A 25261-nucleotide genomic window follows, 5' to 3' on the forward strand; every position below is an offset into this window, starting at 1 on the left:
TCCTGGGATCTCACTAAAGCCTGGGCCATTTCGGGGCAGTTCTGCTTCTTTCTTCTTCTTCTTCCCTCGCTCCAGAATAGAGAAAGCTGCTTCTGCCAGAACAGGTTTAGCAGCTGCCCTTTTTAAAAAAAATAAAAAATAAAATTTAACTTGGAGAGCAAGGATCGCAAAGCATTCTTGGGCACAGATTTGCAAACACGGTTCCCAAATTCCTTGTGGCTTTTAGTGTTTTGGAATAATAATGGATCCCTTTGTAGTTTGGGCCTGTTGTAAAAGAGATTTGGGATGGAGAGGCAGTTGAAAAAAATATTTAAAAATCCACACTTTGAGTACCTGGAGCATAAGCCCTTTTGCGCTGCAGTTCAAGGGACACAGCCGCTGCATAGTAGGCCGAGCAGATGCTCACAAATTGTACTTAATGGGAGTTTGGGCCTTAATGCCTTTTATTCTGCTGAGTTATTGAGGTGGTAGGATTTTTTTTTAAGCTAAGGATTTTATGGACGTCAAAAGTTTTGAGGAAAATGTCCAGGGTTTGGGTTTTTGTGTTCCGTTGCTATTAGCCCCTTGGAGATAGTAGACGTACGGCACTGTACATACGGAACTGTACGTACAGCACTACATACGGCACTGTAGATACGGAACTGTACTTATGGTACTGTACATTATGTTATGTATGGCACTGTACGTACGGCACTGTACATACCATACGTACGGCACTGTACGTATGGTACTGTACATTACGGTACATACTGTACGTGCGGCAGTGTATGTACGGCAATGTACGTATGGTACTGTACGGTAATGTACGGTACTGTATGTATGGTACTGTACGTCACTGTACGGTATGGCAATGTACGTATGGTACTGTACTCCACTGTGACTGAATCAATTTAAAATTAAATAAGAAGAACATGTTTTTCTAAGATGGCGATATCCTGCTAGTGGAGTTGAGCCTCTGCAGTCATTAATTGTGCCACCACAAGCACTTCCTGTAATGGATGCAGGGTTGAGCTCTGCCATTCAAAAAAAAAAAAAATCAGCTTTGCAGGATATCGTTGACTGCATTTAAACAATTTAGAATACGCCCGTCCGAACTGCTAAGAGAACTTTCAAGCAGTCGAAGGTTATCAAGCTAGGAAACTATTAATAAGGTCAACATATTGGTTTTTTTCCTATCGGTGTGAACTTTAACCTGGAAATTTTATCTGGAGGTAAGCCAGATAGATTTATTTCAAGAAAGAATCCGATGAAATATAACTGTTAAGGGAGTTTACAGACTTTGCCTTCAAATATGAACCAATTTTTGAGTGTTTCAGAAGGGGGGGGGAGTGGATTGGAGGACCTCAAATGTCCCTTTCCCATTTGTGTAGCTTGTGTTTCTGTTATATTGGTTTGATTGGCAGGGCCTCAAAAGCATCCCATAATTTTGACAATAAATGCCATTTAATGACCACGAAAGCTTGCTTCTTGCAATTATCATAGGGATCAATTTCTCAGCTCAGAACCGTTCTGATTCTGCCAACGTTTTGCTCTTCTTTCCTTAAAGTAGCTTCTGACTCTCCCCTCCATCTAAATATATCCGGGTCTATCCATATTCCTCCCTTAATTTCCCTCTTCTTCGGTAGCCTTTTTCTGCGGCTTCTAATAATAGCTTCGGACTTGAAATATGGATGCCTTTTGAAATATTCCTTGTCATGTCATCCATCAGATCCGTATCTACAATCCTTCATTAAATTGGAGCGTACATTTCATCCTTGCTTCTTGAATATTAATGGCTCTCCCGGTTGAAATGCTTGGCGAATATTCATGAGTGGGGAGGGAGGGGGGGAGAAATCAATGCCTCTGCCAGCAGTGATGTCACTTGAGCAGTAATCAAGGATGCTGTTAAAGAGAAAAAGGAACAGCTAACCAAATTGACCGCCGAGGGAGGGAGGGAGGGGCGATAATTTGCTCCAAGGAGGGTCCAAATCAGCCTATCTTATGGCATTTTTTTTTTTATTATTATTATTTTTTGACCAGTGAGCTGAGGCTTTGTTTCCGAGATTGCAATGTAAACTGGCATGGCAGAAACAACTGAGATGATTTATAGAGTTTTGTGGCATGATAACCCTAGGTAGATACGCACAGCACAATACCCATCGGTCTAATATTTAGCTGGAATACTGTTTATGCTGAGCTTGGCACCCGGCTGAGTAAGAAAGGGATCTCCAGGCACATGTTGAGACATGTCCAGATACGGCTGAACCTGCCCAGAGTGCTGTTTCCTGCCACCAGCCCTGCCTTCCGCCTTTACCTTTGGGTTATTTATGACATAGGAGAAGAACCACAGTGAGATTTTGCTTGGCGATTGTTACAAGCCGGCTCCTAGGGTTACTGTAATGTCACCAGTTGAACCGAAGATGAGGTCGGAAGAAAAACAAGCCTGATAGAGGGGAGGGAGCGGTGAATTTGATTTTGTTTTTTTAATTCAGGGTGAAACAATCTGCAGATTTTGAGCAGGGGGTTGGACTAGACGTCCTCCAAGCTCCCTCCAACTATGTGGTATTGTTGAAGAGAAGAGGATGGGCAGCAGCAAGGTGGAGGACTCATCACACCAGTCATGGGAGCACAGTTGGAAGGCTTGAAGGAGATCTAGGAGATCACTAAGGGTCCACACTGGCTGATGGCATATAATCAATGAGAAGAAAAAGGAGAAGGAAGAAGAAGAAGAAGAAGAAGAAGAAGAAGAAGAAGAAGAAGAAGAAGAAGAAGAAGAAGAAGAAGAAGAAGTCGTCTTGAAGCATCAGATCATCCTTGAGAAAACCAGTCTGTAGGGCTGCTAAGAATGGACACTGACTTGAATCCTGGGAAAGGTGGAAGGAAAGAGAAGAAAAGGATGAGCAGCAGCAAGATTGGTGGACGCAGCTACAGTGGCAGGAGGGATCTGTTGGAAGGCCTGTAGGACCTCCAGGCTGAGATCATCATGGGGAATATCAACGTGGTCAATAAAAATCCATACCAACTTAATAGCTCATAATCAGTTGATCAATGCCAACAGCGGCTCCCTTTGAGAAGTCCATAATGCTGGGAAAACGAGGAGAGAGAAGAGAATGACCAGTTGCAAGATGGATGGACAGTGGGGGGAGGCAATGAGGCCATGACTGGAAGACCTCAAGGACCAGGATCTTCCTGGAGAAATCCTACCTCTGAAGTCACTAACAGTGGCACCTAATCAGTCAGTTAATTGATGGGACGAGGAAGGGGAGGACCAGCAGAAGGGGGGACGGACACTGTGGAGACAGGCGCAGTCAGAAGACCTGAAGGACCAGGTTAGGGATGAACCTTCCTGGAGAAAATCTCTATAGGGGGTCAGTAAGAATGGACGGTGACTTGGAGATCACTCGGTCCACATCTCTGTTGTGTGAATTGAACTCTGGAAGCTTTCCCTGTTTTGCCACCGGGGAATAAAGCTCCTGTTTTCCCCCCCCACACACAGACCCCTTGACGCTCTGCTCATCCAGACGTGCAGGGAACCCAGAAGAGGGCTGGGGGCTCCCTAGAGATGCTGGGGAGGGGGGGGATCCATTTCACACGGCCACGTGCTGCGCAGGCACCACGCGCTCCAAGTGGAAGCGGACCGGCGGGCGGGCTCCCACGGCTGGCACCTCCCTTCCCTTCGGGGCGTCGTGCGAACGCGGCCGCTCGGTCTTTCCCTGACCCGGGTCAGTGGCCGGGGGTCGGGGGGGGAATTAGGTCCCCCGGCCAAGAGCCCCGGGCAGAGCTGGCGGGCGCATTGCCCTGGATGGAAGGGCCGGTGGCGCGGCTGGGGAGGACGGGCTTTGTAGTCCCGGTGCAGGGAGGAGGGGGTGCCGGGCTCCGCCCCGCCTCGCCTCCACACCCCCCCCCCCGGGCTCGGCAGTCCCCTCCCGGCCGCGGGAATCACTTCCTGCCGCCAGCCGGGAGGAGGAAGGGAAGGACCGCCGGCCGCTCCCCGGGACCGGCGCCGGTAAGCGCAGCCGCCCGCGACCTCCTGCGCCAGCCCCGGGGAAGGGGCGCTGGGGATCGGCTGCCCTTCCCCGCTGCCTGGCACCCTCCCCCGGTGCCCCCCTGCCCCGCTCCGGCGCCCCTCATCCCCCGCCTGGCCGGGAGGACTGGACGGCTGGGAGGCGAGGCCGGGAGTCTGCGGTGCCTGGAACCCGCGGGGGCTTCCCGCACCCCCCGCCAGGCAGTTCCTCCCCCTCCGGGCTCTCCAGAGGGAGCAGCTGCTGGAAGAGCCCCCCCCCCGCGGGAAGACCCTCTCCGCCGCCCCCCGAGCATGGCTGGAGCGACCTGGCCGGGGGTCTTTCTGCCCGGGGTCCCGGCTCGGGGGAAGAGGCTGCGATTTTCCGCCTCTGAAGTTCAGGGGCAGCCACGCATGAAGGGGAAAGAAAGAGGGCGCGGGGGGGGGGGAGGCTGCTGAAGTCAGCAAAGTGTCCCCCCCTCCCTGGTTTAAATCTGGCCATCAGCACAGACCCCTTTGCGTCCCCCGTCCTGCCTTTGGGTGGCTCTCTTTGGGAGGGCGGAATTCCTCTTCCCCACCTGAGAAAGGATTAAAATATAACCTTTCTTTTCTCTTTCTTTCTTTCTTTCTTTCTTTCTTTTTCTTTCTTTCTTTCTTTCTTCCTTCCTTCCTTCCTTCCTTCCTTCCTTCCTTCCTTCCTTCCTTCCTTCCTTCCTTCCTTCCTTCCTTCCCTCCTTCCTTCCCTCCCTCCTATGCAGTAGTCCTCCAGTTACAACCATTCATTTAGTGACTGTTCAGAGTTACAACGGTATGATTTATGGTTTAGGACCATTTTTCACACTTACAGCCGTTGCAGCCTCCCCAGGGTCACATAGTCAAAATTTGGACACTTGGCAGCTCGTTCGTATTTGTGTCCCTGGGTCGTGTGGTCCCCTTTTGTGACCGTCTGATAAGCAAACTGTACGGAGAAGCTAGGTTTACTTAACAACCATGTGACTTGCTTGACAACTGCAGTGATTCGCTTAACAACCGATCTTAACTGTGGTTGTAAGTTGAGGACTACCTGCATGGGCAACATCCATGTGCTTCTCAAAAATAAATTGGGGGCTTTATTAGAAATGTGAGGAATTCATTTTCATTTCCGCCCTTCCGCTGATCCAGGATTTGCTCGGCCCCAACTCGCCCTCTGCAACTGCAGCCTCAAAGCTGCATGGACTGATTTCATCCGGCGTAAAACCTAGAATATCACATTAAACTTTAAGGCGATGTTGTAAACTCGGCCCTTTTAGTCTCAGTTTGGCTCCCCTTCATGTGCAAAAGCCACAGTGTGGTGCAGCACAGACAGTCCTCGTTTATCAGCTGCCTTGTTTAATGACTGCTTGCTTTACGCCCATCTTTCCACTTACTCCCCTCCTCCTTATGACCGTAAGACCACATCTGGAATCCTGCATCCACTTTTGGTTACCACATTATAAAAAACAGATTGAGACTCTGGAAAGATTGCAGAGAAGAGCAACTAAGATGATCAGGGAACTGGAGGCGGAAACATACAAAGAACGGTTGCTGGAATTGGGTGTGTCTAGTTTAGTGAAAAGGATTGGGGTGACAAGACAGCAGTCCTCCAATATTTGAGGGGGTTGCCCCAAAGAAGAGAGGGGCAACCTATTTTCCAAAGCTCCTGAAGGCAGGACAAGAAGCAACGGATGGAAACTAACCAAGGAGAGAAGCAACCTAGAACCAAGGAGAAACTTCCTGACAGTGAGAACAATCAATCAGTGGAACGGCTCGCCTCCAGAAGTTATGGGTGCGCCACTGGAGGGGCTTTTAAGAAGAAACTGAAGAGCCTCTTGACCAGAAGGTAGAGAGTCTCCTCCTTGAGCTGGCGGTTGGACTAGAAGACCTCCAAGGTCCCTTCCAGCTCTATTATTCTTTATTTCTCCTCGTCTGAGCGTGTTCCTGAACATGCTGTGGTTAAAAATGCATTTGCCATCCTGCGAGGATTGTGTTCAAAAGGCTCAGCTCCTCCGGTAAAGCAGGCCTGTAGCCAGAGTACACGCTGAACCTCCCTACGTGAGGGTCCCGTGCATCCATGGCCAAGTCCAGGAGCACTTAAAAATGACGTGTCCGTGGCACATTGCTTCGTTAATTGCAATACTTCAGAAGGCATTTTGCAAAGCTGGGAGAATTGATGCTCTGGCTACTGTCCAACGGCTGTCTTGTGACCTGGGTAATTGATGCGCTGGTACATGCTTTTACCTCGCTAACTGAAATATTAAAGAGCTGTTGCCGTTGGATTGGGTCAACAGAGTGGAATTTACGGCTATTCCGGTTGGGGCAGAATTGATATTCCAGAGCTTGGACAAAACAGTTGTCCTGGAGCTTCTTGAAGTTCCAAGCAGGATAAATATTTTGCATCCAAAGATGTGAAAGACATCTGGATGTGCTTAAATGTAGCAGAGGAACCACATTGGGTGGCTTCCTTTAATTTTCTACCTGCTTTTTTCTACACCGATGCTTTGATCCAGTTTTTATTCCCACGAAAATTTTCAGCCTGGTTTCCGTTGTAACTTTTGAAGTTGGCTGACATCTGCTTCAATCAACCCTAGCCCACAAATAATATTTTAATTGATTTGTTAGACTTTAAGGTGCTACAGTTCTGGTTGTTTGGGTGATAAGAGAAGCCTGCTTTAACTTCTGGGGGTTTCATTTACTTGAAAAAGATTCAGTTCTAAGTGAAATGTCCAATAGAAGAGGGGGCCAACCTATTCTCCTGACAGCGAGAACAACTGATCAATGGAACAGCCTGCCTCAGAAATTGTGGGTGCTCCATTGCTGAAGGCTTTTAAGAAGAGACTGGGCAGCCATTTGATCGGGATGCTATAGGGTTTCCTGCCTGAGCAGGGGGCTGGACTAGAAGACCTCCAGGGTCCCTCCTAACTCTGTTATTCTGTATATCTAGTGCACATCCGTAAAGGATGGCTAATGTAGTTAAATGGATTTGGGTGATGAGACACCTGCAAGAAAACAAACAAGCTCAGAGAGCACCAAGGATCCTTCATTATCAGATTAAAAATGCTTCTACTTTCTCCAAAGTTTCCAAAACTGGAACAGAAGCTGGAATTCTGGGTATTGAAGTCCACCAATTTTAAATTTGCCACGGTTGAGAAACACCGCTAGAAGCCTTGATGGTTGCAGAGAGAATGGTGCATCGCTTAAAAGTTTGCCAGGGTTTCGTGTGTGCATATTTGTGAGTCAGCTGAGAAAGTGAGGCGGCCTAGGAGAATCGGGGGAGAATTTGTCCCTGGGTTTGACTTTCTTCTGAGCCGTTCATCCACCTGGCTAGTTTGGCTTAGTTTGTGTTTGGCTAACCGGGCTGCAAAGCCCACCTCTCCGATGCACAAACGCGACGTTCCCGGGCTTTGAGCTGCAGCGGCAAGAGGCCACCCAGCATTGTTGTCTTCCCACTTATTACGTTTCCAAGTGACACGTCTTTTGACAGCCCGCTCTGCCTTTCCGAAGTGCATCTTGCACCCTGCCAGGTTTCCAGTGAGATCATTTGCAAAATATGTTTTCTCCAACTGCTGCAGGCCGGTTTTTTTTCTCCTGCTCTCGTGTTGCTCATTTATCAGCAGCCGCTGTGATTAGCCAGGGAGCTGCGGGCTTTGCTTTCCATACCCAAAAAAAGGCACATTGGAAAAGGCCGGCGGCGTGGAAATCCTCGCAGTAATTAAACTGTGTGCGAAACGCCTGAGGGTGTTGTTTTGGGGAAGCAGCCTCTGTTTTCGTGAAAGGGAAGGCTGTTCCTGATGCTGATTAAGGACCCCGGCATGGACTCCCGAGTAGTCCTCGGCTTACAGCCATTTATTCAGTGGCCATTCAAAGTTATCCTTCCTAAATCTGGGCTGACAAATTCCCATGTTTGCACCACACGTTGTGCCAAGGAAATAAGCCAGATTGTAAGCAGCAAAGTGGTTTCCGACACCCATCTGGAACCACAAACTCAGCAAGCAAATTCTATCCTGTGTGTGTTGTTCAAATCCAGGCACTCTATCCTGGGAACTTTAAGACAGGTGGACTTCAACTCCCAGATTTCCCCACGCTGGCTTAACCTTGACTTTGCCAAGGTTGAGAAACCCCACTGCAGAACCTGGCTGTTCTAAGAAGGGTCCAATCAGTCAACCCCCTCCTCTTTGTGACAGCCCCTCAAATAATGCAAGACGTGTCACCCCTAGTCCTTACTCTCCACGAGGCTAGACATACCCAATTCCAGCAACTGCTCATCGCAGGTTCCAGCCTCTACCTCCCCTGATCCTCCTTGTTGCTCTTCTCTGCCCTCTTTCCAGAGTCTCGGCATGTTCCTTTGTATCACAGCTGCAGATCTCTCATTAATGGGTGAAATCTTGCAAGTTTTTTTTTTATCCTGTGTAACTTGACGTTATTTATCTGCTCCACAGATCACGTTGCATCCTCTCTAAGGACCTGAGCAACCTGCCCGGAATCCGGTCCACGTGAAGAGCAGAACGGCAAAACAGAGAAGGTAAGACCGCCACCCTTTTATTCCAAAATTTAAAGAGGTCTCCTGTTCCAACTCCTCACCCTGTCAGATGCAAAACCTCGCCTGTGCGTCTACAGGGAGCCCTCGACGTAACAGCCACAATTCGGATCAGAGTTTTCATTGCCAAGCAAGGCGATTGTGAAGCGAGTCACATCTGGTTTCATAAGGACGAGGACCGCTTGTAAGTCCTTTTTTCAGCGCCTTCATAACTTCGAATGGTTGTTAAATGAACAGTCACAAGTCCAGGACTACCCCTGTACCCCAAGCGTAGATTTTTCTGCATACACCTGACAGTGCGATTATAAGCTTAGATGGTCACTCAATGAACGTTGTAAACCGAGGATTACCCCTTTGGGTTCTGTAAAGAATTTCTCACGATCCTCTCTTCATCCCCAGTTGCAGGAATTGTTTCTAAGTGGGGGGGGGGGGAGAGAATTATGTCTATTTTGGCTCAGCTCCCACAGGTGGGGGGTCTGCTTTGGAGCCAAGGCGGGCAGATCAGGGAGAGAGCTGGCCTTTTATTCGGATGGCCATATATAGGCATTCATAATGAGATCCGTTTATTCACACCCCTCCGCTCTACACAGAAAATCAAGCACTGCCTGGGGGGGGGGGGGAGAGAGAAGGAAGGCAGGGTGTGGGTTTAAAGATAATTAAGCTCCCTCCAAAGGACTCTCCTCCGAGGGGCACAGCCTGTGTCTTGGGAGAGGTTAATAGATTTTACTTTCCGACAGGGAACTGGGTTCCAGAAGAGACTGTTCCTGCAGGGGGGGGGGGGAAGACACACAGTCCTTCCCTCTGGCACGGGAAGACTCGGCTGGGGAGCCCAGGTGCCTTTGCGTATTGTGCTGGTCTCCAGGAAGTCCTTCCTGGCTCTGCCAAGGAATCGGGAGCCTCCTTAGCCCCAGGACGGAATTCAGAGAAGCAGGTCGAGGTTATAGGAATTCAGAAAGGTTACGGACCACAGTGGCGCGCCACAAATTTTGGTTGCTGAGAAACCGCTGTTAAGTGAGGTATTCCCCATTTGGCGACCTTTCCCAGGCCGCAGTTCTTAAGCGAGTCGCTTCCGTGGTTAAGTCGGCCACACGGTTGTTAGATGAAAATCTGCCTTCTTCCCCATCGACTCTGCTGGCCAGAAGGATGCCAGAGAGGATCCCATGACCTCCCAGGACACCGCAACCGTCCTGAGTACATGCCATTTGCCAAGCATCCGGATTTTGATCACGTGATCGCGGGGATGCTGTGTGAAAAATGATCCTCAGTCGCTTTTATCACTTGATGAATGCCTGATTCACTTAACAGTTGTGGCGAAATAGGTCATAAAATGGGGCAGGACTCACTTAACCACCTTGCATAGCAGTGGTTGAAAGTCGAGGATTACCTGCACAGGTATCCTTCCGTAAGGATGGCCCAACCAGGTATCTCTGGGGTTCTGAGCCTGCCTGGGTCCCTCCCCCTTCTGCGTCTCATCCTTTCCCTTCATTTATTTTGCTGGAATTGGCTAAGATCGCTCAGGGGATCGGAAAGATAAAGAGGAAGCCTCTGAGTCATGATGATGATAAGTCACGTCTGTGAACAATTGGAAAGAGGATCCTGAAGGATTTGTTTCCAAACTGGTGATCTGGTCCTTGTGATGCTGTGAGATTCAAAGGAATCATGGATTCAAGGAAGCTAAGCAGTTGTTCCTAGCGTGGAACCAATCAATCACTCAGAATAGCAGTTGGAAGGGACCTTGGAGGTCTTCTAGTCCAACCCCCTGCTCAGGCAGGAAGCCCTTTACCATTCCAGTCTCTTCTTAAAAGCCTCCAGTGATGGAGCACCCACAATTTCTGGAGGCCAGCTGTTCCGCTGGTTAATTGTCCTCACTGTTAGGAAGTTTCTCCTTAATTCCAGATTGCTTCTCTCCTTGATTAGTCCATTGTTTCTTGTCTTGCCTTCTGGTGCTTTGAAAAATAAGTTGATACCTCCCCTGGACAGTCATTTGTCTGAAATGGTATAGGGCTTCCTGTCTGAGCACGGGGTTGGGCTAGAAGACCTCCAAAGTTCCTTCCAACTCTCTTGTTCTGTTATCTGCCTTTGCTGAGGCTTGCGGGGACCCCAAATCCTGCTTTTTGGACACCTTAACCCGTCTGCTCCTCTTAATTCTTAAGAGTTAAATTCCGGTTTTATGAGACGTGGGCTGTTCTTTTGATCTCAGCAGTTTTCCCTCTCCTTTTTTTAAAAGACTGTGAAGTCGCTAGTGCGAAAGGAGATTAAAAAGCATAACAATTAAAATGTTAAGGCTATCTGCATTATCCAGCTTTTATTGCTGTTCAGACAGATTTGTCTTGGGTGAGCTCTAGCCTCAACTGCTGCTGCGGTTCTTTAACTTTACCCTGACCCCCGTGGAGGGCCCCCCCCCATGATGGGATATTATGGGGATTTTCTCTGGGTGGGTTAAAAAAAAAAACACACGATGAATACCTTTTTTTAACCCAATTGGTTTGGTGAAAAACTCACATCTAAAGACTGCAGACAGATCCTGGTTTCCTTGATAAGGAAGCAATGGCAAGATCAATGATTTGTTGTTCAGATAATTGGTAAATTACACCAAATTCCAAAGAACAGGGGCTGATGGAATCATTGATTTACAGTCAAGCAGAAGGTTAGGAGAGGGAACAACCTCTTACCAAGACACAGATACCCAGTAAAGCCCACCTAGCCCTTAGCTTATCAAAGGCCTGGATGCCAAGTCAGTTCCCCTTTCTTGTTATAGTAACAGGATGATTCTTCTCAAGTCCTAAACACAAGAAAGGCTGAATGAGTTTCTTATCTTTACCCTTGAGTAAATCAGCAGGGGCAGCGGGGGAGGGCTTCTGGCATCCATTTCAAAGCTTTCTTGGGACCCAGGAAGGCGGCTATAGAGTAAGGAATGTAGGTCTTGCTACAGTCCTGGAGATAGCAGTGTGAGAGGCTAGAAGAAAAGTTGCATTGTAAAATAAGCACTTTCCTAATTGTTATCAAGGACAAAATCTTGCAAGTTCTGTGCAATTCAGAAGATGTGTTCTCCATTGGGGCTTTTAATTCCGCATCCATTCTCCAGGCCGATAGGTCCTCATCAGCAACTGTTGAGGTTCCTCAACTGGTCTTCTGTTCCTCAAGAAAAGAAGGGTTGCAGGAGTTGGGTATGGCGTCTAGAGAAAAGAAGGATCAGGGGTGACATGATAGCAATTTTCCAATATTTGAGGGGATGCCGCAAAGAAGAGGGGGTCAACCTGTTCTCCAAAGCAACTGAAAGCAGGACAAGATGAGATGGAAACTAATCAAGGAGAGAAGCGAACTGGAATTAAGGAGAAACTTCCTAACAGTGAGGACAGTAAACCAGTAGAACAGCTCGCCACCAGAAGTTGGGTGCTCTAACGCTGGAGGCTTTTAAGAAGCGACTGGACAGCCATTTGTGTGAGTTTCTGTTTGAGCAGGGGGTTGGAATAGAAGACCCCCAAGGTCCTTCCAACTATGTATGGTATGAATACTTATAAATTCTTAGAATAAGTTCTTAGAATACTAAGAACGTCTTAGCATTTCTGAGAAGGACTACAAGAATTCCAGCAAGCATCTTAGTTTGAATGGGACTTTTTAGGGGAGCAGAAGCCCACCCCATTTCTCCCCCCTTTTTTTCTTTTCTAAAGGGGGGAAGGGTCCCCTCTTTTGGGTGTGAAGGGCCTGCAGTCTCCTTGTCTTCATTGTTTTGGTAACAGCTGCACCTTCTCTCAGGGTGAGAAATTATTTTCGCAGTTGGCTGGCTTATCCCAAAGTAATTAGTGTGATGGGGGTGTGGGTGGCTTCTCCTTGAGGTGCCACCTCTGCCTCTATTGCTGGCTGAATAGGTGTGATTAGTCGGTTCTCAGGTGGGCTAATGAAACACCCAGGGGCCAGAATGACCACCCTGTTTTCACTAGATGTCCTACAAAGAAGCTTGGAAAACTGTGTCTCCTTCCTGCTGAGTTTCTTCCGGGGTATTTCATGATTGTGTAATGCTTTTGGATCCGACACCTACCCCTCCGGTGTGTAGGAAGTGTGCCTAGGTAAGTGTAAGAGAGCATCTCTGCGTAGCAGGCTGCTTTGAGCTTTGCCAGGTTAAATGCTGTTTGTACACTGTGAGCGTGTGATGTACAAAGCTCCTGGCCCTTTGCTGTAAAAAGATGTTTTGTGTGTGTGTGTATGTGTGTGTGTGTGTGTGTTTTCTCAGCTAGAGTCAAAGGGAGAGGGGAGGGGGAGGAATAGTTGAAAGGCACAAATTGTGCAAGTAAGCAGAAAAACAGCTCCATCCTCCTCCCGGTCTAATTTTGCCGAACGGTTCTGCACAATTATTTCTGCTGTGTTTTACATGTTGAAGGAGACAGGCCGCTTCGGAAAGGACTTGGGGAAGCAGATGCACACAGCCAAGTCCAGGCTGCAGCTTCCATTCATCTCTGGGGTGTCAGAGCCAACGGCTGCGTTGGAAAGTCCTCCACTTACCCACCACAGTCGAGCCACGATTTCTGTTGCAAAAGGGAACATTTGCTAAATGAGTTTTTGCCTCGTTTTACGACCTTTCTCGCCACACTTGTTAAGTGAATCACTGCAGTTATTAAGTTATTCACCCGCAGTTAACTGAATCCAGCCTCCCCCGTTGACTTTACTGGTCGGTAGGAGGGGATCACATCGCTCCAGGACATTGCAGCCGTCGTAAATAGGAGTCACACGATCACCATTTTCAATCTTCCCAGCCGGCTTCTGACGAGCAAAGTCAGTGGGAAATGCTGGGTTCACTTAGCCCACATTGGTTCATTTAATGACCCCGCAAAATGGTTCATAAAATTGGGTGTGATTCATTTAACGCCCTCCTCACTTAGCAACGGAGGTTCTGCTCCCAACTGTGCTCGTAAGTTAAAGATCACCCAGCATATGGACCAATGCTGTGCCCCTTTTAACTGGTAAGACGTGGCTCTTCCAAGGACTTCTTCTCCCTCCCTCCTTCTGTTCCGTTTTCTCTTTCCCTTCTTCCCTTCCCCTCTGCAAGCACCATCGTTCTCATCATCTGCCATCTGCTCGCCTCACCTGCCGAAAACCTGCAAGTTTCCGCCTGCCAATCATGGCCTCAAGGGACCCATCACCCTTGGCTTGGTTCAAGATGGATTCCTCCTCCCTTCTCGCAGGCCGTGGTGTTTTAATCCATAGTTAAAAACTGGGTGCCGTCAAGTCAGTGCTGACTCTTAGCAGCCACGTGGATAGATGCTTCTCCAAGAGGATCAGTCCAGCCTGGTCCTGTCCTTCAGAACTTCTAGCAGTGCGTCCACTGCTGTGTTGTCCATCTGTCTTGCTAGTGGTTGTCCTCGTCTCTTTTCCCAGTTCTGGTCTCCACAATATAAGAAAGGTGTTGAGACTTTGGAAAAAGTGCAGAGAAGAGCAACAAAGACGATTAGGGGGGGGGGCTGGAGGCTGAAACATAGGAAGACCAGTTGCAGGAATTGATCGAGTCATTGGCCGGGCTGCAGGAAAAAAACAGGGAAGAGTTAAAATGCCATTTGCGTATTTTAAATGGCTCCCTCCCCCCCTCCTGTGCCAAAGAGGAAGCAGCAACCGGCATGTCAATTGGTTATGTAAATTTCAGGCAGGCAACCTGATTATTCCAACTTAGTTTAATTTGTGAGCCTTTGCAATAAAAGGTGTCTCGAAAATGAATTGCGGCGATGCTGTTTAAAGTGATCTTGCACAAAACAAGCGTCCCACTTCTGCCTCGGATGGTGCTGAAGGGAGAGGCCGGGTTGCAAACTCCTTATTGCTTTTCAATGAACGCTTAAATTGAATTAAATCAGCTCCTCTCGCCCTAGATCGGTTTTGTCGCTTCGTTCAGGTAACGGCGCTCCAGAATTTAAGACACAATTTTTCTCGCTGTACTTGGGACGAGGCACAGATTCAGCCTGGCACATTTGATGAGCAAATACAGGCAGTCCTCAACTTGCGACCTCAATCCCACAAGAAGACACCGGCAGTCCACTTCTGTAATGCAAGCAGTCCTTGACTTACGACCACAATTTGAGCCCAAAATTTCTGTTGCTAAGTGAGACGTTTGTTAACTGAGTTTTGCCCCATTTCACAAACTTTCCGTGACTCCGTGCAGTTAATAACACAGTCGTTAAGTGAATCCGGCTTCCCCATTGACGTTGCTTGTCAGAAGGTCGCAAAAGGGGACACGGCGACCGTCATAAATATGAGTTGGTTGCCAAATGCCCGAATTTTGATCACGTGACCCTGGTGATGCAACAATGGTTGAATATGTGAAAAATGATCGTAAGTCACTTTTTCCGGTGCCATTGGACTTTGAACCGTCATTCGCGTTAATTTGTTCATCAGCTGCAGCCAAAAAGTTTGTCAAATGGGGTGTGCCTCATTTAATGACTGCATCCCTTAGGACATTCCAGTCCCAACTGCAGTCATGAGTCAAGGACAATCCGTAGACCCTCGGCTACCAAACAGGCAAGTGAAACCAGGAAGGGGTCATGACAGAGAACAGAGAATCATAGGATTTTGAAGGGACCTCGGGGGTCTTCTAGTCCATTCCCCGTGCTGCCTGGGGGATTCTGGGAGTTGAAGTCCACCCATGGTGAAATCTCGGCTGAGAAGCCCTGCTCCAAAGAAAGAACAGGAACCTCCAGGAGCCCGTTGGACTCCGAGGAGACCATCAATCCTGAAGCTACCTCTCCTGCCTGGGTCTAATTGCCCAAGTCAGTGGCTGTCGCAGTAACTTAAGAATTTAGATTTATTCTGTGTTGCAGCAATGACGCTCCCGTTGATTAACGATGCGATTCTGACTTTTTTTCCCCCCCATTTCATTTCTCTCCTCTCCTGAGCTATTATTTAAGATTTGTTAGATTTTGCACCCCCTCCCCTTCCCTTCCAAAACCTCCAAGGGCTTGAGGTAATATTTCAAGAACAGTTTTGATTCTGCACCACTTCGTGAATTCTAAGCAAGCGTCCCGTTTGGGGAAGACGGTCGATGGGGCTGCAAGTGCGAAAAAATCAAAATGGGAACCCCGTCCCACGGCTGGGTTTTTTCTTTGCACATAACCTTGAAATAGACTCGGATCGGATCACTGATCACCGCTCTCCTTTTTAAATTCGTTGCATGCTATCTTTATTATTTATACAGGTAGTCCTCGGCTTACAACAGTTTGTTTAGTGACAATGGCAGTGAAAAGAGTGATGTATGACCGTTTTTCACACTTACGACCACTGCAGCCTCCCCTACGGTCAGCTGACCAAAATTCAGACACTCGGCAATTGACTCATATTTGTGACGGCTGCAGGTGACCTGCTCCCTCTTTTTGACTTTCTGACAGCAAAGAATCAGGTTCACTTAACAGCCAGGTTATTATCCAAGGCGCCTTCCAGCTCTGCCTCTCTGTAGTTCTGTCTAGGAAGAGGGCTGCCCAGCTTGGACACCAGTTGCTCTTAAGGAATGGTTCCAGGATCTGGGCGTGTTCCCGCAGAGGAGGGATCTATGACAGCAGACTTCGGCTATTTAAAGGTTTGTCCTGGGGAGAAGGAGTGGGTGGGCCAGGTTGGTACCAGTGAGTTGAATCTATGGGGAAGTAGGCTCAAGTAGGACATTACATCCTACAAACTGTCAGCTGTTGGAAGAAGGCAACTCACGAATCAACATGATCTTCTCCGAAGGCCTCCCAGCAGAAGATGCCTATCGATAGAAGATGGTTTAACGAGCCCCAGTCGGGGTCTCCCAACCTATTTCCCAAAGCACCAGAAGGCAAGACATGAAACAATGGATAAAAATTAACCCAGGAAAGAAACAACCTGGAATTAAGGAGAAACTTCCTAACAGTGAAGACAATTAACCAGTGGAACAGAAGTGGCCTTCAGAAGTTGTGGGTGATCCATCATCCATCAAGAAGAGATTGGACAACCATTTGTCTGGAATGATATAGGCTCTCCTGCTTGAGCAGCAGGTTGGACTAGAAGACCTCCAAAGTCCCTTCCAGCTCTATTCTGATTGATTGATTGATTGAACATGGGAACTTTAAAACTTGTGGACTTCAACACCCAGAATTCCTCAGCCACCCATGCTGGTTGGGGAACTCTTTCGCTGCCGACTGTCCTCTGGTGTTTTCAGGGGCTAACAAGGGTTGTCATGGCATCCTCCAGAGGGTCATGAGAAAGTGCCAGGGGCTGTTTGTTATCTCTCCAGACTTTGGCTGGGCTTCTCCTCCGTATAGGAGGAAGGAGAATGGGACACACTGGGACAGAATCGATGTATCCCAGCCCTTGTGGATGGAGCTGACGGAGGGGGCTTCTCCCAGTTTCTCCGCCTGCAGGAACAGTGGGAGCCTTGAGCATGTGAGTCGAGAATCTGGCACTGCGCATGAAAGTCAGACAGAAGTCAGCCTACATTTTGGGATATCAAACCTTTTGCAGAGATGGGGCACTTCCTGGCATCTCCACCTTTGGGAATGTGGCCCCCAGTCCTGCCATTAAAAAAACAACAGCTCTTTCCTTCTTCACCCCCCCCCCCTTCCCAAAAGTTCTGCATCCCTGCAGTGAATCATTGCTAAACAAAACTCTTCTTCGGAATCGGCAGCTCTCCTGTTGTTCCTTGCATTGTTTTATGATTAACTAATCTGAAAATAGCCTATGACTAAGCAACATACTTGTGTTTCTGGGCTGCCTAGTCTTGTAATCATTGCTTAATTTCCTGGTGGGGTGGGGGGGAGTTAGGAGGAAGGGACTCCTGACCTGGGCCAGGATGTTGAGTGGTAGCGCAGTGATGGCCGCCGTGGAAAAGGCGATTCATCTCAGCACATTGTGCAACGAACGGTTCACCAGTGGCTCTAGCCTTAAAATGTGCACCGCCGTCTCTTTGCGGGTCTGCACAAAGCCCTTGTGGCAAAGTGGGCCCCGAGAGAGAGTGAAATCAGCTGCCAAAATGGTCAGCTTTGGAAAGTTTGCTGGATTAAAGCTTTTAGAAAAGGAGCAGATTGGAAAGTCAGTGGGCCAATTTGTGCCATTCAGGCTGACTGGCATGCAAATCTGTCTTTCTTTCTTTCTTTCTTTCTTTCTTTCTTTCTTTCTTTCTTTCTTTCTTTCTTTCTCTTCCTTTTCTTTTTATTTCTTAATCTATTGTGCCTCCCTTCTTTTCTTCCTTCTCTCTCTTTCTTCCTCTTCCTAACCTGAAAAAAGAAGGATGAAGAAGGAGGTGTGAGTGTTATGAAGCCACAGCTGGTCTGGGCACCGAGGTGGCAAAAGAAAGTAGTTCTGTAAATCTTAAAAAATGGATGAAATCTCTTCTCCATGACCTGAGAAACACATGCCGTTTAAAAATAAGGGTGCCAAGTTGAGCCGAGACTGCCAACATCTGCAACATCTGGAGCTTGTCCTTAGCCATAGTCCATCTGTTCCCGGTTCTTGCGTCTGCTGGGGCAGCTCCTCTCCAGCCTTGTGTCTTCAGCAGGATGAGAGATTCTCCGTTTTAGGGAGGATTTTTTTTTTAAAAATCTGATATTATTTTTGGTGGTAACAGCTGCTTATATAACATAGCCAATGGTGAGATGCTTGTTAAGAGTGTCTCAGTTAAAAAGTCTATTTCTGGAGGCCATACACTGTTTCTCGCAAACTCGGAGGAGAAGTTAGAACATTTATGGGTGCCATAAATGGTAAAGTGAAGGAAAAAACTGTTAAATTGCTCCATTTACCCTTTTTAGCCAATTTACTAATGTTGGTGGGGAGCTTTAAATCCCCTGCAGTGTATAGGCAAGGAATTAGGCAAAAGAGAGAGAGAGAGAGAGAGAGAGACAGAGATAAAAGTCAGGATATAAATTAATATTTAATATGTTAAATCCATGAATAAATAAATTCTGCCTTGGCAGTGATTTGTCCGATGCCTCCAAGATGTCTGGAGCCTTGTTAGGCCTTCCCACCCTAAGCTTACAATGCAAGGGAAACCGTTCGGTACTAATTATTTGATCGTCAAAAGCAAGGGGGAAAAAAGACAAGCCCATTTTAACAGAGGGAAAAGGTACCATTCTGAGCAGATCTGTGCCCAAATAGCCTTTGAAGGGTAACATTATCTAAAACGTATCCATACACCTTGGATGATTTACTTATGCAGAATACAGAATAACAAAGTTGGGACCTCGGAGGTCTTCTAGTCCAACCCCCTGCTCAAGCAGGAGATCCTATACCATTTCAGATAGGAAGCTGTCCAGTCTCTTCTTAAAAGCCTCCAGGGATGTCGCACCCACAACTTCTGGAGGCCACGTCTGTTCCACTGATTTCAGGTCGTCCTCGACTTACAACCACAATTGAACCCAAAATTTAGGTTGCTAAATGAGACATTTGTTAAGTGAGCTTTGCCCCTTTTTACAACCTTTCTCGCCACGGTTGTTAAGCAAATCACTGCAGCTGTGAATTAGTAACACAGTTGTTAAGTGAATCTGACTTCCCTGTGGACTTTGCTTGTGGGAAGGTCGCAAAAGGGGATCCTATGACCCCGGGACACTGCAACCGTCATAAATATGAGTCAGTTGCAAAGCACCTGAATTTTATTCACTTGACAAAGTGGTCGTAAGTGTGAAAAATGGTCATAAGACATTTTTTCCAGTGCCATTGTAACTGTAAATTTAGTGAGTGTATTTCTCAATGGCCACTTTAAGATGGTTGGACTTCAACTCCCAGAATTCCCCAGCCAGCACAGAATTCTGGGAGTTGAAGTCCACCCGTCTTAAAGGTTGAGAAATCCTGGTTTAACTCAACCGGATCCCCTCCTGCTTTTGCAAAAGAGCTTTGGAGAAGTCTGACTTTTGTGGTCGAGGATTTCTGCTGAGGTCCTCCTGGGGCCCAGAGCATCCTTGCAACATGCTCTGCCTTCCCTTTCACTTGCGGGCGCCCAGCCAAAGTGCCTCTGATCGGTGCAAAGCCGAACCCAGCGGGGGACTTTCTCTCCTTTGTCTCTGGATGCCGGAGAAATTCATTGGCGCGGTGGGAGTTCATTTCCTGCAAGCCGTTTGGGGAATCGCACCTGAGGACGCTAGCGTCCGTAGGTCTGGGGGTGTTGGGCTTTATTAACACATCAGTTTGCAGGGAATCGGATAAGTTGCATCAGGCCGGAGACCGTTGCGGCCTTGGGCAGAAGGATGCCACTCGCATCACAAGTGCTCCTAAAATCAAAGCTGTTGACTTGTTAGAGTTGTAGAATTTCCCAAATTAAATCAAAGAGAAAACTCAAGGAAGGGCACGGTCTCTGGTGCAGAATCCGAGGCGTTGCTACACAGGTGAAGCCCAGGTAGGAAGAAGCTCGCAGTTGCAAGACGACAGGTATAAATCACGACAGCCATCGCACAGATAAAGAACGTTTGATTTTAGGCAGAATTAGAAATGCAAGTGGGGCACTTCATATTTCACCTCAGCTCCCACTATTTATGGCAGGGTATGCAAATCAACCCGGCTATGAATATTAAAGACGAATGAGTTATGTATCTCCTCTGCCTTTAAACAAACACGCTGGTGGGCTAGAGCCCCTTGGCTGTTTTTAAGATGCTGTTTGCGCATTGCAATCTTTTTTTTTCTTTCTTTTCTTTTTTTTTAACCTCCTGGGGTTTTGAGCAATGTGGGTAACTAACAGATGAGCGGCAATCTTCTCTTTAGCTCCGCCAGGGATCAAAGAAAGTAAAAGTGTTTCACTGCTATATTAATGCATATTATATATTAATATATATAATATTAATATTGCTACATAAAAGAACAGTTTGGTCTAGTAGTTAAGGCACTTAGCTGAAAAACTGGGTGACCGTGAGTTCTAGTCCCACTTTAGGCATGAAAGAGAGCTGGGGGATTTGGGGCCAAATACCAGGAGACGGGAGTTCTAGTCTCGCCTTAGCCTTGAGAGCCAGTTGGCTGAATTTTGGCCAGTTCCTTTCCCTCAGGCCCACAACAGTGTTATTGTGCGGAAAATGGAAGGAAGAAGGCGAATTAGATATGTTTGCCATCGTGCCTTACAAAAATAATAAAGGGTATAAATACATATTTTTTAACGTTGGTGGATCGACCACAAAGAGAAGAACTGGGGTGTGCCAGGAAAGAAAGGCAAGTTTTCCGAATGTTGATCGATCGGTTGATTTTTCCACCAGGCAGTAACGTGTCTTTATCCGATCAAATCTGGATTCCTCAATTATGGGATCTAAGACTTTTATATGTTCCCCTTTTCTGGAGTCAGTGCATACAAACCCTAGTTTGCAGATCCTTTCTTACCTTGCCAGTCACTCATCGCTTTGCCCGTTCTCGCAGTGATTCCTCTTGTGTCCCAGTATGCCACCCTCCAGATGTGTTGAGGTTGCAATGCTCCAGATTCCAAAATTCCCACCTGGACGATGGAGTTGAGAGACTCGCGGTGCCAACGGTGCTAGCGGAGTGCCCAGTTGGGGAAAATTTGCAGCAGGCCGAGCCAAGGAACCGTTGGGGGTTGTGTCACAAGCTTCTTAAAATGTCTTCGTAACGAGATTTCTGTTCTGCCCTAAATGTATTTTATTAGCTTATGTAATCCCTGAGAGATACATCTGCATTAGACGGGCAGGATAGAATTTTATATAAAGATAATACACCTAAGTAAATAGCCTGGGTCATTCCCTTTTATTTGTTCCTTTGCTGCATTTTTATGCCATCTTCTCTCTGGACAGGACCTTCCAGAAGGCCCTGGAAACGTGCTTTTGTCAACCGGCCTGGGGGATATCACGATAGAGACGAGCATGCAAGATGGTTATATGATAGCTTAATACAAAGCGCATTCTTGTACTTTTTTAACTTTTTAATTTATTTTGGTTGCATTTAAGCGGTGTTTTAATGTATTTTCAATGTATTCTGCTATGTTTGTTTGACTTGATGGGCTGGAGAACATTTAAATTTCAACCCTTCGTGATTCCCGGGGAACTATTCTTTCGCTCTACAGAGTAACCAATACTGGATAAATCATAAAATCCCATCAACTGATAGAAGCTGAGACGCTTGGTGTTCCTCTTGCAAACAGCCTCTGCTTCCCCCATCTAATAGTCCATCTCAGAAACCACAGCACAAACATCGCTGAAGAAATCATATCAAATTAAGGATCTGAAACCCACAATGACACATCAAAAGCGCCCAGGAGGAATATGGAAGTTCTAGCCAAAGGGGCTGTTTGAAACAGCAAATGCAGCGTAGTTGCCTGCCATATCGAGAGGAACTGTGTGCTGGAACAGTTTCCCCCAATCTGGTGCCCTCCAGATGTTTTCCAGCTAGCCAGAGGAATTCTGGGAATTGCAGTCTTTAGACATCTAGAGATGGAGATTTAAGCAGAATCCATTGTAGAACGTTGAGCCTTGTTCTTCACCATTCCTCATCCTTATTCTTGATTATTGAGCATCTGAGCTGAGATGCAAAATAAGAAAAGTGGGGCTGATGTACAAACGACCTTCCATCTTTGCCAGCCACTTTTGTCCATTCACACCCTCAGCCTTCCATAAGTGACAGGATTCCAGCTCTCCAAGTCCACAGCCTTTGCTCATATTGGCTGGAAATAGCAGCCTTGTGCTCTCAAAAAACATCTGGAGGGTGCAGAGTCAGAGAGCACGGTCTCTTGGAACATCTGGCAGGCAGCAGATGAAAAGGAAGGCTGAACATCTGGACAGCCGCTGAGCTCTCAGTAGTTGGATTTCTGTTCCACTATTGAAAGAAATTTATAGGAACATCTTGTTAATTCTCTCTCTGGGGACAGGGCGATGGAAGAACATGCGGAGCGGTGGTGGCTAGTTTTGGCCAAGCCAAGCCTACGGCATTGGGGGTGTGGGAACATCCATGCTCACACTGGTCTCTGCTGCAAATTGCCCCACCGTGATCCTCTCCCTGCCCCCCCCCCCAGAGAGGTTTGACTGTTGACCTGTGAGTTCCACGTGAGGCTCAACCTAGAGCCAGGTGCCCTTCTGCCGGGTCACCTGTTGCAAAGAAAAAATCGGGGAACCATTTGTCCAGACTGCTATAAAGCAGGAGGATCCAATCTTGGCAATTTTTAAGACTTGGGACTTCAAGCCCAGCTGGCTTCTGGGAGTTGAAATCCACACATCTTAAAATTGCCAAAATTGAAAACCCCTTTGAGTATGAAATGTCTTTCCTTGGGAAAGGGATTGGTTCCTTTCAACCCTATGATTCTATGTTAAGGTATGCTGCCTTAAGTTACTTGTAAAAGGGATGGATGGATGGATGGATGGGAGGAAGGAAGGAAGGAATCAATCTAGAACTAGAAATTTCCTGACAGTGAGAACAATTAATCGGTGGAACGGAAGTTGCCTCCAGAGGTTGTGGATGCTCCAACACTGGAAGTTTTAAAGAAAAGATTAGACAGCCACTTGTCCAGAATGGGGTAGGGTTCCTGCTCGAGCAGGGGGTTGGACTAGAAGACCTCCAAGATCTCTTTTCCATCTTTTTTATTCTGTAATTCTAATTCGGCTTTCCAGAAGGGGTCGGGGGGGGGGACAGGATTTCTGCAGGTGTCTGGACCTTCCTTGGCTTGGCAGCAGCTGAGGTGGCTGCTGTTTGCCCTCCGGCTGGCTGAACCCAGCCCAGCAACCTCCCGGCAGCGCTGGGCTGGCTGACTGGCGTGTGCCGCTTCCCCACCCGGCCTTTTCATGTGGCTTTCCTGCTCTCTTTTTTCTAAAACCCCCGTGCGGTTGCATCAGATCTAGGCAGCCTTCCTTAGGTTTTCTCATGCCTCTTTCTGCTGACTCACAGAGTAACTCGCCGGAGAAGGGAGGGCAAAGGAGCCCCAAAGCTCAGGCCGTGCCCCCACCCCAGGAGAGGGGACCGAAGCAAGGAGGACTCCCGGGGGGCCTTCTGAGTGTGTCGGAGCTGCTGCCTTTCTCCTTCAGCTCTCCTCGCTTCGCCCTCTCCCCCCAGCCCAGGCACGTAAGGTGGTCTGCATCGAGGCGAAGGCTGTTAACTGGGGAGGGGGCTTGAGATAAAACTCTTTCTCTCAGGGATGCCTTGTGGTTGGGGTCTGCGGGACGCGAGAAGTGGGGAGGGGTCTCCTTGCGGGAATTTGGAGGAGGGGGATCTGCATCACCTCCCGGGAAGAAAGACAAAGTGGGTGGGATCTCTGGCTTGGGCTATCTTGGTCCAGTTTTGAGGAGGGCAGGACGAAAAGTGAGGAATCGTGGAAGGGGGTCGTCTCTGAAGCTTTACCCCCTTTCCTGCTGCCCCCAACTTGATTCTGGGAATCTGGAGAACTGAGTTTGCATTGAAAGAAAGCCAGTAGATTTTTCCCCTCAGGGCTGATTGTCACCCTTTTGAGAGTGAGTAATTGGTCAAGGAGGGACTCCGAGGTACGTGCAGAGAACATGGCTGTCCAGTTATGGTCCTCTGGCTCTCCTTGCTCCGATTGTCCCTCCCGCCCTACGCAACTCTGGAGACTTTTTATTTTTATGGGCTCCTTTTTATGCTGTGACGTGATTCCACTCTTTCTCAGTCTGCTTTGTTCTTTCCTCTTTTCTCTGAACCTTGAATTCCGATGCTAGAGGCACCTTTCCCATCCTGCTGGCCTTCCTCTTGGAGAGATAATTAATATAAACAAGGTAAACAAAATAAGATAAAATCATGGAATCGGAACCAGGCTGCCTGAGGGATGTGACAGTTGAGATTCCACACAATCTGGAGGGCACCAACTTGAGCAAGGCTGGCCAACCCTCCTCAAGTCTTAATTTCTTCTACGTTTCCAGACCGTCAATGCCCAGAATCCTTAGCAATTGCCCTGCTAGCTGAGAAATTCTGAGGATTGGGGTCTGGAGGCATCTTTCAATTTCCAGCCTCCCTAGCAATGATGGTCACGTTGTCGTGTCTGAAAAATCAGGGAGTTGATGACCACACATCTGGGGTCTGTTTCAGGTTTGAGAAGGTTTTTCTCAACCTGTCAATGCTTGGAGTGGGGAAATGTTAGTCATGGTACCTGATACCCTTGTGATTTTGGATTCCAGTTGCCCCCCCCACACACACACACTTCTCAAATAAACCTGGTTTCCTTTTATTGGTGAAGACTAAGCCTAGGCAGAGAAGCTATCCAATTGCAGCATTTCACAGCAGGTTGCAGAATTGCATTATGTCTCTCCCGGGGCAGGGACCTTTCTCTCCAGGGAAGCTGTCGTAGGATGCCCAAAGTTTTGGCACCCAAGAAAATGCATTTATGGAAGGCGTAAATGGGCAGGATCCCTTCACTCAAAACAAGGCTGGCTCAGGAGTTTGCATTGTGCCAAGGGACACATTTCTGCCGCCGGCCGGGGCGAGTGGGCTGAACAAGGAAAGGACTGTCTTTAAGAAAGATGGCGTTGGGGCACAGATGCCACCTGGCGGGCATGCAAAATACATAGCCCAGTTAACAGCCAAATGGGATGCAGTTGCTGCAGAAGTAACAACTGTGGCCAGAAAGGTCATAAAATGGGGCAAAATTCACTTAACACATGTCTCATTTAGCCATAGAAATTTGGGGGCTCAGTGGGGGTCGTAAGCTGAGGACTACCTTATACTGCTATTCTGTCCATTCACCCCATTTCCTCTCTTCTGGTTGTCTCCGAACCCCCACTTTGGGCTGGGGGAGGGGTTGGCTAGGATTGGGGAACCCCCAAAAGCTGCTTTCTTGGAAGAATGGCCTGGGACAGTTTACAGAGAAACCGGTGGTGAGCAAC

The 25261-nt window shown here is 47.8% G+C and overlaps 1 protein-coding gene across 5 annotated transcripts in view; it reads left to right on the plus strand.

Annotated features, from left to right (window-relative positions):
* The first annotated feature begins 1972 nt into the window (after positions 1-1972).
* The window catches only part of NACC2 (NACC family member 2), a 32524-nt gene continuing 9235 nt past the window's right edge, over positions 1973-25261 (plus strand). Inside the window, exons 1-2 of one of the 5 annotated variants that reach the window (XM_039345050.1) lie at positions 1973-3308; positions 8434-8516. The gene's annotated coding sequence lies outside the window, so the exon portion shown is untranslated. Of the gene's footprint in view, positions 3309-3859; positions 3986-7916; positions 7936-8433; positions 8517-23669; positions 24158-25261 lie in introns of those variants that run through there. The other 4 variants (XM_039345049.1, XM_039345053.1, XM_039345051.1 and 1 more) reach the window with 4 other exon arrangements.

This window comes from Crotalus tigris, unplaced genomic scaffold, assembly GCF_016545835.1.
Source record: "Crotalus tigris isolate CLP2741 ecotype Arizona unplaced genomic scaffold, ASM1654583v1 scf7180000017940.1788314, whole genome shotgun sequence".
In the NCBI taxonomy this organism is placed as follows: Eukaryota; Metazoa; Chordata; class Lepidosauria; order Squamata; family Viperidae; genus Crotalus; species Crotalus tigris.